Below are 17,823 nucleotides of genomic sequence, written 5' to 3'. Positions count from 1 at the left end.
TAATAAATATTTTCCAAAACTTTTTTTTAAAGTAAAATTCACAGGAGTAAATAAATAAAAAATTCACTCTACGAATTTTTACAATAAATATCGATAATTTATAATTACATTTAAATGGTTGATAAATTATCCATGGAACTTTATCAATAAACATTAAGACTTTGCACAAAGTATCAAATGCCAAGGTTCAGTATCAGTAAATATGACGATATACTTTTGCAGGAAAAAGGGGTTTTATTTATATATATGTGTAAATACAAGTTGAAGAAAAATTTATATCCAAGTCTGATTCGTCCTTTATCCTGTTGCAGTTAAGCCGACCAACTTTTCTTCCGACGCGCGATGGCTGCCAAGTTTAAATTGTCAAGCTTAAAGGATCATATATATATATATATATATATATATATATATATATAGCCAGCGGCACAGTTAAAACGATAGCTTACAAAACTTGTAGTCGGGTAGACAACTTTAATATGTCTGTTTCATCGAAGCTCCAATAAGATTGCAAGTTTATCGAAACTGCGTCTTTCTTCTCAAAATCCTCTAATTTTAATATTTTTATCTGATAATTCAAGTATATAAACTAATGTTAAAATATTAGTTGAAATTTTTTTTGTCCAATTATCGGTTTAAATTTTAAAAATAATAGACGTTAATAATTTGATGGAATTTTAGTGCAGAAAAAAAATTTCATTTTATTGTGTTATTAAAAAAAAATAATAAATCTTTTAATTTTTTTTTTTTTTTTTGAGATAAAAATCATTAAAAAATTGTCTATGTAAATGAAATTGCGTATTTGAGTTACATTCTTCGGGTGTTATATTATGACAATTTATGTAATGAAACGACACGAGACAGTTTAAAATGAATTAAACTCAAAGTTTGTGAGTTTTTTATGGAACATCTTTTATTTAATATATTTTTTTGTGCTTGTAAATCAAATGACAGAGATTTAATTAATAAATTTGGGTAATTTACAATAATTAATGGCGGAATTATCTAAAAGTAAACAAAAATTTTAATATTTTACGATTGTCATTTGCGCTGTGAAATTGCCATCATTTATAATTCAGTGAGTAATCAAAATGATAAAAAATGAGCTCTACAGACCGTTAATTTGCCACATGAATTTTGATAAGCATCTCTTGAAATGAAAATAAAAATAAAATTAAACGCCATCACCTCAGCTGTAAATGATTATCTGATTAAACTTTTGCTATAAATCGCTCAGTTAAGTTGTGAATTTAAAATTACTGTCAATCGGTAATTTAAACCGTTTATTTGTACATGAAGAAAAAATTATGATAACTGTCCCTAGTACTTTTATGAAGTATCAACCCATAAGGTTATGGTAATAATTACTTGGAATTATGCGATATACACCCGCAGTTTCTGGTAGAATTATGGTAAGAGTTCCTGTACCGTATGGTAATAATTACCATACTCATGGAAATAGTTCCCATGGTTGCATAGTAAAAAATTCGATGTCCACATTGGAACGGCTACTAAGTGCGCGTGATAATAGTTATCATACTGTTATGATAATAATTTCGGTAATACGGGGAGTTTCTAAATATTATGGTAATTGTTACTGTTAATTATGGTAATCGTTACCATAATAATATGGTAATTATTGTCATAATAGTATAGTAACTAATACCATAATATATGGTAACTATTACCATAATAAATAGTAATAATTACCATAACATTTAGAAATTCCCCGTATTATGGAAATCAATACCATAACAGTATGGTAACGATAACCATAATAGTATAGTAATTGTTACCATAATATTATGATAATTACTGCCTAATAGATGGTAAGAATTATCATAATAGCATTGTAACTATGACCATAGTAATCAGTAACAATTACCATAATATTCAGAAATTCGCCGAATCACGGAAATCACTACCATAATAATATGATAACTTTTACTGTAAGAGTATACTAATTTTTAATATACACGGAAAGAAAATTATAGGAAGTATTCCTATGTATTATGGGAACCATTTTCGTAATGCATGTGAATCCTTCCTATAATTTTCTTTCCATGTAGAAGTAATTTTCACACTTTTCTTTGAATTAATATTTCCACGATAGTAGAGGAACCATTCCTATAAATAATAGGAACCATTCCTATAAATAATAGGAAACATTCCTATAATATTATAGGAATATTTCCCATAATAACCATTCCTTTAATTATAGGAATCGTTTCCATAATTATAGGAACTGCTCCCATAATTTCTGGCCGTCATTTCTATACTGGTATAGGATGAAATTTCACCAAATTATAGGAACAATTCACATAATTTTCTTTCCATATAATACTATGGTGGCTATTGTTATAATAATAGGTTACAGTTAACATAACATTCAGAAATTCCCTATATTCTGAAAATGACTACCATAATAGTAATGGTTGCCGTACTATTGTGGTAATTATTATCATACTGCCATACTTATCGTTCCCATACTACTATGATAAAATTTACCTCAGTGATATGGGACAGTTCCCATAATTTCTAGTAAACTACTATAATCTTATGGTAACTATTAGTACGATACTTTTACTTTAATATTATAGTATTTTCACTATCATATATGGTAGTTGTAACCATGCTATATGGTACGCATTACCGTAATGTAATGTAAAGTAATTATTACTATGATGTATGGTCATTATTATTTTTAAATACAGTAATTTTTACTATAATATATGACAATCACCACCATAATGCATGGTAAAGATTATCATAACAGTCTGGGGACTATCATAATGACACAGTAATTATTACCGTAAGTTCTATGGTGTCATTTCTATAATGGATATTAAAAAAAAATGTTGCCATACGATATGGCAATTATCGCCATAATATATCATAATTTTTACCGTGAATATCTCAGTGTACTCAAATTTTTTGTTCAATCGTAATTTAAATCATTGCTAACTATTCATTTATATTGTGCTGTAGCATACGAAATATAGTGTTTTCTTAACTTCAATTAATTATAATTAAATGCGTCGGTGATCGTTCTCTCCGGAAGTTCGTGAGTCGAACACCACGAGAAATCTAATGTTATATTTGACAAAAACAGATACGCCATAAACAAAGATGTATAAAAGAATATTATTAATAATATAACCATCTAAAGAGTATATTCTTGACGCGTGCCAATCTTGGCGCCTGTTGTGTAAATTTTTATAGTAAACATAAATAGTAACCATGACGGAAACAAACTCTGCATTAATTTATATAAAAAACTTTTTTCAACAAACGCATGATAAGAAATTTAATTCAACGAACAAATATACACACTAATATACTATGATATTTATAAGTATATATAAGAACGGGTATCACTATAAAATTTTAAAATACAAATAATTATTATCTTAAAATATCAATTTGATAAGTCGAGTGACTAAAAAAAAATTGCTAAAGTAAAAAGCAAAATCACGTGGACGATATAGCAACAGTAATTTTGTGAATTTATGAAATCGATCGACAATGTTTACCAAAACTGGAAAAACGTCCATTCTCTCTTACGTCCCCTTTTTGCGTGTTGACTCTTTATTTTTATCCCACTCACTCTAACTCCTGTTTTTATTCTCAGCAATTTCAGGGATCCCAGAGAGAGCTGAGACGAACCTACCGCCGACGTCCCTAGAATAATCCGATGTATAAATTGGATTATTCGAGAGGAGGCAAGGGGATTGAAGGACGAATGCGCGGATATGGCTCGGCTCCACTCCTTGGATACAGACCGAACGTGATGGTAAAATGAACGGAGACAAGAGATACCAGAGTAGAGGGTGCAGATCGTTATTTTATGAAGGAAGATGCCGAGTCCGGACTGTCTGCTGGTGATGCACATACATTTTGAGGCAATATACCCGCTAGATATCCTCGTATGAGTCGTCTTCTATCTACGAATGCAATATCACTTTAGCTTGAATAATAATCAAAGATAGATAACTATATATATTTATATATATAGACAAACAAGTGTAAGTTTTGATCTGGAAATTATCTTTAAATATAATTTTTCTTATGACTGAAATATTTACAGCCAAAATATTCATACACAGAAAAAAAATTTCGACTGAAGAAGAATTTTCTTGATTCAAGAAAATTTTTTTTTTAAATTTCCTCGGATACAATACAAATTTCCTCTGACCAAGACGAATTTTCTTCGATCAAGATAAATTCTCTTGGCTCAAGAAAATCTAGACTCGATTCCGGAAAACTTTTGTCTACCAAAATATTTTCTTAATTCAAAATAACTTTTTTTTCTGTGTACCAGAAAAAAAAATTTCTTGGTGCAACAAATTTGTTATCAACTCAAGAAATTTTTTACTTAAATCGAGAAAATTTTTTTTTTGCTTCAAGTAAATCTTAATTGAAAATTTATAATGCAAAAATTTCTTAGGACAAGTAAAAATTTTCTTGAGGCGAGTAAAAATTTTTCGTACCGAGAAAACCTTTTTTTTGGTGTAAAAATTACAGAAAAGTGTAAAATTTACAAGTTTCTCTATAAGTTCACTTAAGAAATGTTTACAGAACAAAACATGTTAGTTTTCGATTGTGAATTCTGTAAACCTAAGTCTGCAAATTTTACATTTTGAGGCTGTGATAATTACTAAAATGTAATATTATTAAATAATGCAGAGCGACTCATGTAAATACAACACCTGACCAGGGAATAATTAATGCAGGGTTAATTTTTTATTAAAAAATTTCAATTTTTAAATGCTTAGTAACTTTTAAATACATTTTCTTAAACAATTGTCCTAAAATATAAAGTAGATTTTTAAGAAAAAAATTCAAAATATTTGAAATTTTTTTTTTTAAACAAGCTTCTAAAATTACAAAACTGCTCTGGAATCATAACATCATATTTATGTAAATTTTACATGAACTATCAGTAAATATTACATACGATAATAATGTATAGGGGAGGCCGGGGCAAGACGGCCCTCTGGGGTAAGAAGGCCCATCTCCAAAATAAACCAAAAACTTTTTTTTCTTGTTTTCTTTTGATTATCATAAATTCAGATTGTTTCCTCATTTTAAGCCTTATACGTCAAACTAGGGGCAAAATGAACCAGTCAAAAATTCTAAAAAAAAATGTATGACTTATTATTATAACCTAGTCATAATTAATTTAATAGAAATATCATTTTTGGTTAATTCTATGGATTTGGAGTAAAATAGAGCATTTGAAAAAGTTAAAAATAACAATAATCAATTTTTTATTCAAAAGAAAAATAATTATTAATCTATTAAGTTATTTTTTATTAAATAACTTTTAATTTATTCATAAAATTTGTTATAGAATCCAACAGAACAATTATAATTATTATATGTAACATTATGAATAATATATTTATTAAATTAACAACATTAACTATTAAAATGTAACAAAAATACTTTCTTAGATATTTAATTTAATTTAAGTGTATTATAAATCAATCCTCACAATATTCGCAAACATACATATCAGAAAAATATTCATCTCCTGCACAGGTATCATGAGTCCATTCTTTACATTTTTGACATTCAATCCATGATTCTTTTGATTCCGAATACAGTCCATGACAGGAGAGACAGTAACAATCGTTTCGAAAAAAATTAAAACACTCAATTTCTTTCTACAGAAGTGAACAAATTACTCGTAATATATCAAAAAAGGTTAATTCGAGTAATATAAACGTAAATACAGTTGTTAAAGAGAAAAATATAAACATTTATAACGCGAGAAATTTTTTTACAATTAAAAAAAAAAAATTTTTTTTAATTTTTTTCGGAGGGGGCCGTCTTGCCCCAAAAAAAAAATTTTTTTCAGGAGCTTCACCAAAAGGATAATAATCGGCTTAGGTGGGGCGTCTCGCCCCGGTCTCCCCTAATCTCCAGAAAAAATATCTAATTTTTCCATAATTTTATTTGCTAGTGTTACATTTTTTCATTTGTAAAAATAACATTTATAAATTTATACAAATAACACCTTCTATCTGTAAATGCAACAAACAATACGATCAGTAAATTTCCCAGTTTATTTTTTTAATTTTTATAAAACTGTTTTTTTTCCTGTAGATGTCGTTTCTAAAAGCTAAAAATTAAATTCATTTAGTTTCGATATAGTTTTCAAGGCTGATCACACCGCGCCCACATAATCGATAAAATGCTATCAACAATCGAAAATAAACTTATTAGACATTTATAGACTGATCTTTTTCCTATTGTTTTTTTTTTTTTTTTTATTTTTTTTTTCTTTTTTGAAGCCTCCTGAAACTCGATAAAATATAGAACCATTTATTAAATTATTCATAAATATATGATTCTCTTTCATAGAACTTATTTATATACCAATATATATTCTACGTGGCGCAAATTGTAATTTTCTCGAGGACCGCATTTTTTGTAACAAGGTCTCGCAACGTGAAAAATTTTTTATAACTTGAATTTTTCTTGCTGAAGTAAATGACATTTTTTATTGCCTAAACTTTTATGATTTTAATTTAAAGTTTTGCAGGAAAATTAAAATTTTTGCGTGAAAAATTTATTTAATTCTTGTGATAATTTTTAATTCGGTTTATTAATCACGATTTTGTTTAATGGTTAGAATTTTACTTCGATAAAAAAAAAAAAAAAAAGAAAAAAAAATTGATACGATTTAAATTTTCTGAATTGAATTTGTGACATAGGGAAGAGTGGAGCAAAACAGACCACCTCAATAATTTGCCCAGAAAAATATTTTTTTAATAATCGTCATATTTTCATAAATTTGATATATTTATCATTTTAAAGCGATATAAAATATCTGGGGCACAATGAACCCCTTACAAAATTTAGAAAAAAAAAAAAATATATTTTTTCCATAGTCTAGATTTATGAGTTTGATGTAATTTACAAATTTTTTCTTCAATAAAAATAATTTTTGGTCACTAAAATTTTTTTTTATTCCAAAATACAATTTGTCTTAATTTTGTTATGTTTTAGAGTTCATAAGTCTTAAAAAAATAAAATATCAGGAGTAAAATAAAAAAATTTATACGAAAATACAAAAAAGGATCTTGAAGAAAACGAAGAATTTAGAACAGGTTAGATTGATTTGAGGTAAAAATTGTATGCCGAGAAAATAATAGAATATAATTAAGCTGATACTGGGTTTGTTGCTACGCAGCTGCACGACAATAATTTCAGATCTGAATGAAAAATTATAAAGGTCAATATTAGAAGCCGCAGAACTCGACTGAGCAGACAGATTGACACGCCTCTAAATTTGCATATCCCACCCATTTAATTTTTATACATTGACGTTACTTGGCGGCATAGTCTTTGCTAAAGTAGGCAGAGGGTAAAACTTTCGGTGGTTTTTCGCAAGACCTCACTCTCGTGTTGAATCGATTCAACAGCCCAGGGAATACCCGACATTGTGGTACGAGACTTGACGAGACTGTTTCTCTTCACTCAGCTTCAACACCATTAACCCTCTTGTGGTTCTTCGCCGCCCCTCTGTGCGCCGGATCGATACGACCTCTGGTCGAACCTGGGAGCTTCTCTGCTTCTCTACAATGCACCCGAATTTTTTTTCTTTTTTGTTATAAAATTGAAATTGTTTGCATTTATACTGATTTCTTTGTAATAAATAAAATTGATACTTTTTTCTCAACCAATTTCATGTAAGTTTTGCACAAATTGATGCAATATAGACTTCATGTCACTATTTTAGGAATCATTTGTATAAAAACTTCTTTTTATTTTATCGTTCAATAAAAATAACCCACTGAATTATACTTTCATGTTTTTTTAATCAAACACATTAATAAGACTAATATATAGGACACTGATATAGCAGCTTTTGTAAAGGGTGTTGTCTTGCTGGACCAATAAGTCGTAAAAAAAAAAAAAAATATAAACAACTTCACACCGATCCGTTATACTTAAATATAACACCGCGATGATCAAACTGTTATTTTTTGAAGCTCATAAATTTCTAACGATGTAAAATCATCTTTTAACAAGAAAATCCCATTAAATCCAAGAGCATGATGCAAGTGTTTTATTTCCCATTTAAATCATTGTAGTCATTTTTTAAACACTTGAGAATGTTTTAGATTCTTGATAAAAAATTAAACACTTAAAGTGTTTCAAAAATGACTGCAGTGTTTCATATTGGCCGGGTGCACAAAAATAATAATACTACACTGTGAAAAATTCCCATTAAATTTTACTATGGGTGCATTGTAACCCCGGACCATAAGAAAACTGATACAAAATTTACAAGTGTCCCATAGTAAACGTATGCGCATAGGTCCCAATTGTGTCGTCTGCGCATACCGTTTACTATGGGATACTTGTAAATTTTGTACCATTTTTCTTATGGTCCGGTGTTACAATACGCCCATAGTAAAATTTGTTGGAAATTTTTCAGTGTATTTAATTGTCAACGTGAGACGTTCACATGCATGATGACAGCGCTGCCAAACGAGAGAGCAGGAAGTTTTTCCGGTACAAGCATGGAGAAATAATTATTGGTTGAAATGCTATGGTGTCAGTGCCATAGTGAAGTCGAACCATGTTGGCCACCTGACGGTGATTTGAATCTACACATGGAAAAATTACGATGTAATGTAATGCCAATGTAAAATTAACAATAAGGATTATATCGCAAATTATTGTAACCATAGTAAATTTTACTGTAGTCAGTAATTTTTGCATGTGTTTAATTAAAATTATGTATGTCACCACCATGGTGTAGTTTTCTATGACACCGTAGCATTTTATACAAAAATACTTCTTCCATGTACGTAACCTAATGCACTGAGAGGAGAATATATTTGAATGAAATGAACCAGATATATATTTGATCGATTTTGTTTAGTCAAATTGTCAAAAATATTCGATTCAATTAAATATTTATTTTAATCAAGTAAAGTTTATTAATATCAAATAAATTCTTCTCACTAGTTTCAAATACATGCATTCAATTCAATGAAATAAATTCTTGTCTCAGTATATATGTTACATATGTTACTAAATGACAGTACATAATAATCATTTTTCCGACTCTATCTGTACGAACTACATAACTGTCATAAAAAACTGCAGTATCAACAACTGTACTAGCAGTTTCAACAACTAAACTAAGAGTTATGACTCTTTTATATATACTATTTTCTCATACTGATGTCGTGTATATTTGCTTTATCTATTTAGTGCAGTCAATATTGTTACAGTTTGGGTACATACTAAACTAGTAACCAATACTCATAAGAACCCTAGTAAGTATCACTAGTCAGAGTGAGTAGGTGCGGGTCAGTGCGCGAAAGCCCTCTAGTTGTACACGGAGAGACATTTTTGGTAACCGTTCCTAGTACGTTTATGAAATATCATCCCATACCGTTATGGTAATGATTACTTGGGATTATGGGATATAGACCCATACTTTCTGGGAAAGTTCCCATAAGTATGGGAACAAGTCCTATCATTATGGTAACAGTTCCCATATCGCATGTGAAAGAATCATGGTAATGATTACCATACTCATAGGAATAGTTCCCATAAGCAAATCGTAACCAATCCTATAACTACATTGTAATGGTTCCTAAGTGTATATGGGAATAAGCCCTATATATTATGGTAACTATTCCTATAATATTATGGTAAACATAACCATAATATTATGGTAATCATTCCCATAATGTATGGGAATTATTACCATGATATTATGGTAATCGTTGCCATAATATTATGGTAACCATTACCATAATATTATGGTAACCAGTATCATAGTTACATGGTAACGATTACCATAATTCTATAGGAACTATTCCGATACCATATGGGAATTATACCCATTATTATAGGAATGATTACCATAATATACATGGGTGCCGTTCCTATAATCAGCATTTCAAAAAACCCGGTTACCATGCATTATGGGAACCATTCCCATAATATATTGTAACTGTTACCATAATTTTCTCTCCGTATAGTAAATTATATTACATATTTTTTTACGTTTATAGCGTCACAATATATTTTACCTCTGGTAGTTAAAAAATAATTGTCCAGATGACAAAATATCTTTTCCTCACCTATTGTACGTCAGTAATTTATATTTAAATTTTTATTTTATTCATTTTATATGATATTCCTGTATCGTAATGAATTGTATATTTTGATAAATAATTTATAAACAAAAAATGAATTAAAGGATGATGAGTTATTTGAAGAATGGAATGATAATAAGTACTAAAGATAATTTATGTTTCAGAAACTGACTGTCTGAAAGCATTCTACGACCCATGGAGATATACTTCAGAGAGTGCTAATGTGAATCACTCGTTAATTTCTAAAAATAGAATTACGAAGATATCTGGAATGAGAAACTATCAATTCGTCTGGTATTTTAACCATAGAAATAGACTTTTATAGCTCAAGTATAGTTTTCACGAGATTTTAATAAAGTTTACATTCCATTTCATTCTTTTAATTTTATTTCTAAAGTGCAAATTTTATAAGGATGCTTTCAATAAATTTAAATTGCTCCACAAAGTATCAATCAGCGCTGAATGTCATAAAAATATCAAATAATAGATTCCTTTTATTATTAAAAAATTCATTATTTCATGTATGGTCTGATTGATTGAATGATTGAACAATCCGATGTGCTTCCTACTATAACCTAGTAAATTTCTTAAAATTTAAATGTTTGTGCATAAATTTTTATGACATCTCATTCTTCATGTTATTAGGTATAACATGAAATGCAAAAATATGCTATAAAACGTATTATGCTTTCTAACTTTAAGTATACCCGACAAGTGAGAAATGATTAAATATGCATAATTTCCAAAATAAGTGGAAACTTTCTGTTTTCCATAATAAAAATTATTTATAATTATACTGTGTTATTATTTTGGTCTCTCAACACTTTACATTATAAATAATCATACTTAACCTAAAAAAAAAGTAATTGTTTTATGAAAATCTATGGTGTCATAGTAACGCCGGATCATGTCAGCCACCTGTCGGCAAAATTTACCTCAATTTCCGACAGGTGGCTGACCAGGTCCAGCTTTACTATGTTATGACACCATACTGTTCCAAACAAGAGTAATTTCTCCATGTGCTTAAAGAAAGTGTTTGGGAAAAGTAAGATTATAGATATAGAATTTTTATAATAAAATTTTTCTAACACGACATAATTATGCTTCAATATTAATTGTTCAACTTTCCGCGATGAAAATGGAAAATTTTCAAAAAAGGAAAGTTTTTGCAAAAACCATGGTTTCGATCCGATTTTTAAAAACTAGTTTTCATCGACGTCGACATTTTGAAGTCTTAAGTCAAGATTTTAAAAATAAATTTTTTTTAGGTTTTCGATGCATAACTCGTAAGTTGCTCGACCGATTTGTCTAAAAATTTAATCAAAGCCGTTTCAAAACAGCCTTTCGATTGCTGCAGATCGCCCCTTTTTAAACCAACATTTATAGAATACAGTAAACTTGGATTCTTTGTTGGTATAGGAGTCATAGCTATAATATCAGTCTGTTATTATAAGAACCAGGTTTATAATTTTAAGTACTTGATATTACAGCAAAAAATCTTAAAAGCCAACAGTGGGCAGTGCTCTTTGATATAACAGTCCATGCTTTATAAATGGGAGCCATTTAATTGTGAATGTGTAGTATTAATTTTTACTGTACGAAAATTGATAATAAAGATAATGTGTATCATCTGACATTACTCAGCTATACTTCGCGCAGGTAGTGCATCAAATAATTTTCAGAAAGTATCTAAGTTTACCATTTTTCCGTGCAGCTGGCGCATTGCCCGATTCATAATAACCACTTCTATTTTCTAAAAGAGCATAAAAATTTCTGAGAACTTAATAATTGAACAAATAAAATAAAATTACTTCTTAGAAAGTAGACAAACTTCATTTCCTACATTCCTAGAATTCTATTTTTACGGAAAAGCTTTGATTCATGTAAAATATAATACTCTTTCCCTTCATTCATTTCATATATCGTGAATTATTTTGAGATTTTGTTTTTGTCATAAAATTCATTTAATTCTCAATGATCAGTATTTATACGAAAATATTTTATTCCCTTGGTAGATTAAATGTATGATAGTTGACGAAGTGTTTATGATGTTGTCCTGAATTCGACGTTGAACATTACGTTCATTTTGATAAATTTATCTTGAGTTACGGCGTAATTATGATAAATAATCAGGTAAGTTAATTCACCATTTAGTACAGCAGCAGTTAAATATATATATACCAAATATGCAAAACAAGTGCATGGTAACAAATTCCTTCGAAAATTTCATCTTATAGTGTACTCATGTAAATAAAATATTTTACCCTTATTTAGATCCAACAGGATTTAGTATTGACAAATATTATTGACAAAATTTTTTTTTGTCTACTAAAATTGCGATGCAGTTACAAAAAAAAAATAAATTTCTTGGCGCAACAAACATCTCCATTATGAATTTAAAACACAAATTATATTAAGACTAAAAAAAATTTTTCTCGCTTCAATAAAATTCTTTCTCGCCCCACGAAAATTTGGTCTCACACCCAGAAAATTTTTTTTCGCGTCAAGAAAATTTTGTCTCGCTTCAAGATAACTTTGTCTTGCTTCAAGAAAATTCTTTCTCACCCCAAGAATATTTTAGCTCATACTAAGAAAATTTTTTTTCGCTTCAAGAAAATTTTTTTTTACCTCACCTTGTTTTTAACTCATATTGATAAAATTTCCTTGGGACGAGTAAAAATTTTTAAACCGAGAAATTTTTTTTCTTCGCATATGAAAAATTTTAATTAAAACTTATGTTCTATACTGTGGTCTCAAAAATTTCGTTTATTTTTTTCCATATTGCATGATAAAAAATAAAAAAAAAAATTTAAGATAATATAGTCGTTATTGAAAAAATAAATGCACTTATTCCGAAAGTTAATAAAAATGCGTCAATTTTTAAAATGAAATTAGTGTTCATACAAACTCGAATCAAAAGCTGCCGCGAAAATAATTGTCAGTATCTTCGTACTCAATTCGTATCTTAGTGGCAACTTTATTAGAGTTTAAATAAATTGAAGTGGAGATTTTAAGACCGAATCGCATCCAATAATGTTGAATACTTAAGTACTAAAATAAATATACAAAGTATCAAATGATAAAAATAATTTCATTGAATTAATACTCGCATTTAAATAGACTACGATTCCGTTCCAACTGAAATAACTTTAATGCTCATACTTTTACAAATTTTATCAACAAAAGTTTAATTAGTATCGACAATTAAGAATAAAAAAATGTCATGCTCATCAAGTTGCTAAATGTAATATCAATATTTTAGGTTGAATATATGAAAACAAAAAAGAAATTAAACGTCAATAAAAGCATTAGCATTACATGGGACGGGCAGAAGGTCAAAAAAACGACTGGAGGAATGCAAATCTCAGGGATATAGCGAACTCGGAAGAAACAAGATTTTATATCAGTTGACGCAGTCGGTGGCCCCAGAGCCCATTGGCGGGAATATCCCGTCGAATTACCAATCTGGCGACCAGAGACTACATGTCTGTCTGGTTGACGAGCTTACATACATTCATACACACAGAAATGTATAATAAGTTCCAGCTTTTTACATTGAACGGCTCGAAATGCTCAATACAAATGAGATTTACTCGCCCATACATTAAGTCGGTAAAAAATGTATACAAATACAGACAACTTTGCGTGAGGCTAATCCGACCTTCCGAAACTAGAGTTATAAGAAAACCAGTCAGCGTATTCTCACTTTACTTTTTTTTAACGTAAATTCTGTAGATGCATTCTGGGAATGTCCGTTATTTTAGTTCGTATTACGACGAACGTAAACTTGGACTATAATGCTAATAAACTATTGAAGATTATAAGGGCTTCCAGTTGGTAGTACTTTCAATTTAAGCTGCATTAAATTTATTAAATTATAGCCTTTATTATAACATTATTGTATTTGAGGATATGATAAAAATTATTGTATGTTCATTGTGGTTAAGATTATAAAATAAGTATAGTTTTGATGATATGCGATAATAGGGATGAAAAGAAAATTTATTTTTATTATTTTTAATGCAGTAATCAGTGTAAAATACCAACCGAGTACTCGAAATTAACACACTCTAAATACTATTGAAACGCCATAAACAATCTATAGATATTCAACACACTGTGAAACGTGTTTTAAGTAACTGCAAAAACCATGGTTTTGCTTATGGCCTTAAACATGGAACGCATTAAATGTGTTAAAATAGAACACCTGTAACACCATTAGTTTTAAAAAAATGTTGGGTAAAAGTCACTATAATATGTGTGTTAGAATGGGTCCACACGAAATTCGTGTTAAATTTTAACACAGTTGTGTTAATTTTTAACACATACTGTTTGTGTTAATTGTTAACACAAATTATTTGGATTAATTTTTAACACAGACTATTTATGTTAATTTTTAACATAATTGTGTTAATTTCGAACACACGCTTTTTGTGTTAATTTTGAACATACGCTTTTTGTGTTAATTTTTAACATAAACTATTTATGTTAATTTTTAACACAGGCTATTTGTGTTAATTTTGAACAGTTTTTTTTGTGTTAATTTTTAACACAGACTACTTGTGTTAATTCTTAACAGAATTCGTGTTAAAATTTCAACAGAAAATTCGGATAATACCACAAGTGAATTCATTTTTTAGGTGTCAGTGGCAACACTAAAAAAATGTTAACTTTTATATTGTATTTTTGTATCACGGAAATTTATTAAATATAACTTGAAGTCTTAAATAGCAAATTGATTAACGTTTGCTCTAGAGGATATATTTCTTGATACATCTAACAACTATATTTGATAGTTGATAAAATGGTTATACATTCAAAAATAAAAAGTATGGATTCCGAATATTGAATAAAGTATATAACAAATATACAATAATTCCAAGCCATTGAAATCCAGGACTTATCAGCTCAGCATAAAATTCCACTAGTGTTTTGAATGACAGCGACACCTCTGGAGTGAATGAGTAAACTGATGTCGAAAGAGAATCCGGGGATTCCCGCCAGGGCGCAGGAGCAGTCGTTTTTCGAATGGCCGCCGCGCCCTTGGATTCGATTGGTTGACTAGCGAGTGGCCATCATGGAATCCATCATGATATGCATAATGAGTACAGTCATGGCCGCCGAACCAACCAATGGCGTCCAAGGGGACGAACCGACAAAAACAGCCATAAATTCCAAAATTACACCCTATAGGGTGGGGCGACGGGAATAGTCGTCATTATGGACACCATGAAACGCCCATTTGTAATTACAAAATTTTTCATTGAAAATATATATAATTTGATAGGCAATCTTATATATATTTGCAAAAATGTATAAAAAAAAAAATAAATTACAAATAGGGGAGCCTGGGGCACGAAGGCCCCCCTGGGGCATAAAGGCCCTCTTCAAAAATTAGGTAAAATTTTTTTTTTTTATTTTCCGTCAAAGTATGACCTTCATAATGTTTTTAGTATATTTTAAGTCAATACGTGATATGAGGGGCAAAACGGACAACTCGAAAAAAAAATTATAAAGAAAAAATTATTTTTTTTTTATTTTCCGTCAAGTTAATTTTTTTGTGACAATTTTTTTTTTTTTAATGGTCCATTTTACCTCATACATCACATACTGGCCTAAAACGTCATAAAAACATTATAAAGGTCATAACTTAACGGGAAATAAAAAAAAAATTTTTGTTGATAATTTTTTGGAGAGGAGGCCTTCGTGCCCCAGAAAAAAAACAAATTTTTTTTTCGATTTTTTGCAAAATTTCTACTTATTCTTTCGATATCGACGGAAAATAAATGAATTTTATGGTTAAAAGCCACAAAAAGAAAAAACCGGCTTAAGGGGGCCTTCGTGCCCCAGGCTCCCCTACTCATTGGTTTGAAAAATCGATTATTTATTTTTTTATTTCAATTTTACGAAATTAGACTGCGTGTATTTGGATTCTTGTAATTGAGAAAACAATCACAGCATTAAATAATTAAAAAAATAGCAGCACGTGGATGATGTCAGATGCGTAACCCACACGAGGTCGTTTAAAAATCATAACATTAGTAGTTGTAAAAATTTTATAGCCACGGGTAATAAAATGACGTAATGTCAAGTGGCCGGGAGATGCCGCTTGTGACGTGATAAATCGGAAGTCGTGTGCAGATTCCATGCAAACTAATATAAAAGAGAATGATAGAATGATGAGTAGCAATAACGGGATAGAAAAAGAGGACAGATGACAGGAGACTTCCATTCAGTTGTTGAGGGACCGAGTAAAAGAGTAAAGCAGCAGCAGTATAAGTTGCCCGATGCTTTACGGCATTTTGTTGATGGTCGTAATAGTGTAGTAGTGACGTTGAGCTCATAAAAATGTAACGAGCCTGTAAACGTTCATTTATATTGCCTTGCTGCTACCCATCCGGATTGAGGAAGGTCACGTTCGCTACGTCACGACAAACGTCAAACACCTCATAAATATGATGAGCTGCACATTTCCTAGACAACTGATTCGTAGTATCTGAGAAAGCGTGAGCTCATTAGGAAACTATTCAAATCATCCCAATTGACTAGTACACGAAGAAATTATTCTCGTTGGGCATGCCATGGTTCCATGGTAGAGCAGGACCATGGACGTTGGTCATCTGTGAAAACTGAAATAAACTCATGAAAACATCATACTATGGTCGGGCAAAATTCACAATGGTTACAGTAATTTGTGACCCGCAAAAAAATGTTCTATAGTTCTAAAGTATACTATTAAGTACAGCCATTTGTATACCTTCAATAAATGCGGAAAAACATCTCATAAATGCGCTATAACATGTGTGTACTTAGTTATTATATATTTAAGATATAGGTAATTGTATAGTTTTCTATACATCTAAAACTATACTTGATTGTATACTTTGTAACATATTCAAATTTCATGCATTAAACTATAGTTGATCGAAGATGTCAATTTTATTGTGATCATAGCCATTTTTGCATGACTTTATTTTAAATGCAAATGGCCATACTCTCCAAAAACGAATTAGTGAAACCCACGTGACAATCACTATTTGACAGTGAATAGTCACTTATGGCTAGTGAAAAGTATACCATTATTTGAATTAGTGACATACTTTTCACTAGTCAACAGTGAATAGTCACTTTTTGCACTATTTTAAATTTAAGAGAGCATTGTCCGGCTTTACTGTGACACCATAGCATTTTAAACAAGAATAATTTCTTGGTGTAACTTTTCGTCTGGCCATATTCAACATTTTCAATCACGAAATTTTTATTCTGTAACCATAAATAAGTGAAGTCAGTGAATATTCACTAATTTCACGTGCAAACCACATCGCTAATTTTAAAAGTGGTTCGATTGCCACTCAGAATTAGTGAATATTCACCTATTTCACTAATCCATGTTTACAGAGTAATCATATTATACACTGTAAAAAATTTTTGGTGTTAAAATTGGTTCCTGAAGACTCAACACTACATGGGGGACTCAGAAATTCTATACTCTCTAAGCCTGAAATAGTGAATTATCACTAACTCACAGTGTATATTCACTATTTCCCACAGCTAAAAGTCGACCACTTGGAATTAGTGTATATACACTTATTTACCCAATAAATGATGCACTTATGAAAACAGGGAAATTCACTGTAGTTATTAGTAGTAAATAGTTCTAATGATAATTATTTCTTAAAAAGTAAAGTTTTAA

Source organism: Microplitis demolitor, chromosome 3, assembly GCF_026212275.2.
Source record: "Microplitis demolitor isolate Queensland-Clemson2020A chromosome 3, iyMicDemo2.1a, whole genome shotgun sequence".
Taxonomy (NCBI): domain Eukaryota; kingdom Metazoa; phylum Arthropoda; class Insecta; order Hymenoptera; family Braconidae; genus Microplitis; species Microplitis demolitor.
Note: the sequence above shows the minus strand (reverse complement) of the source record.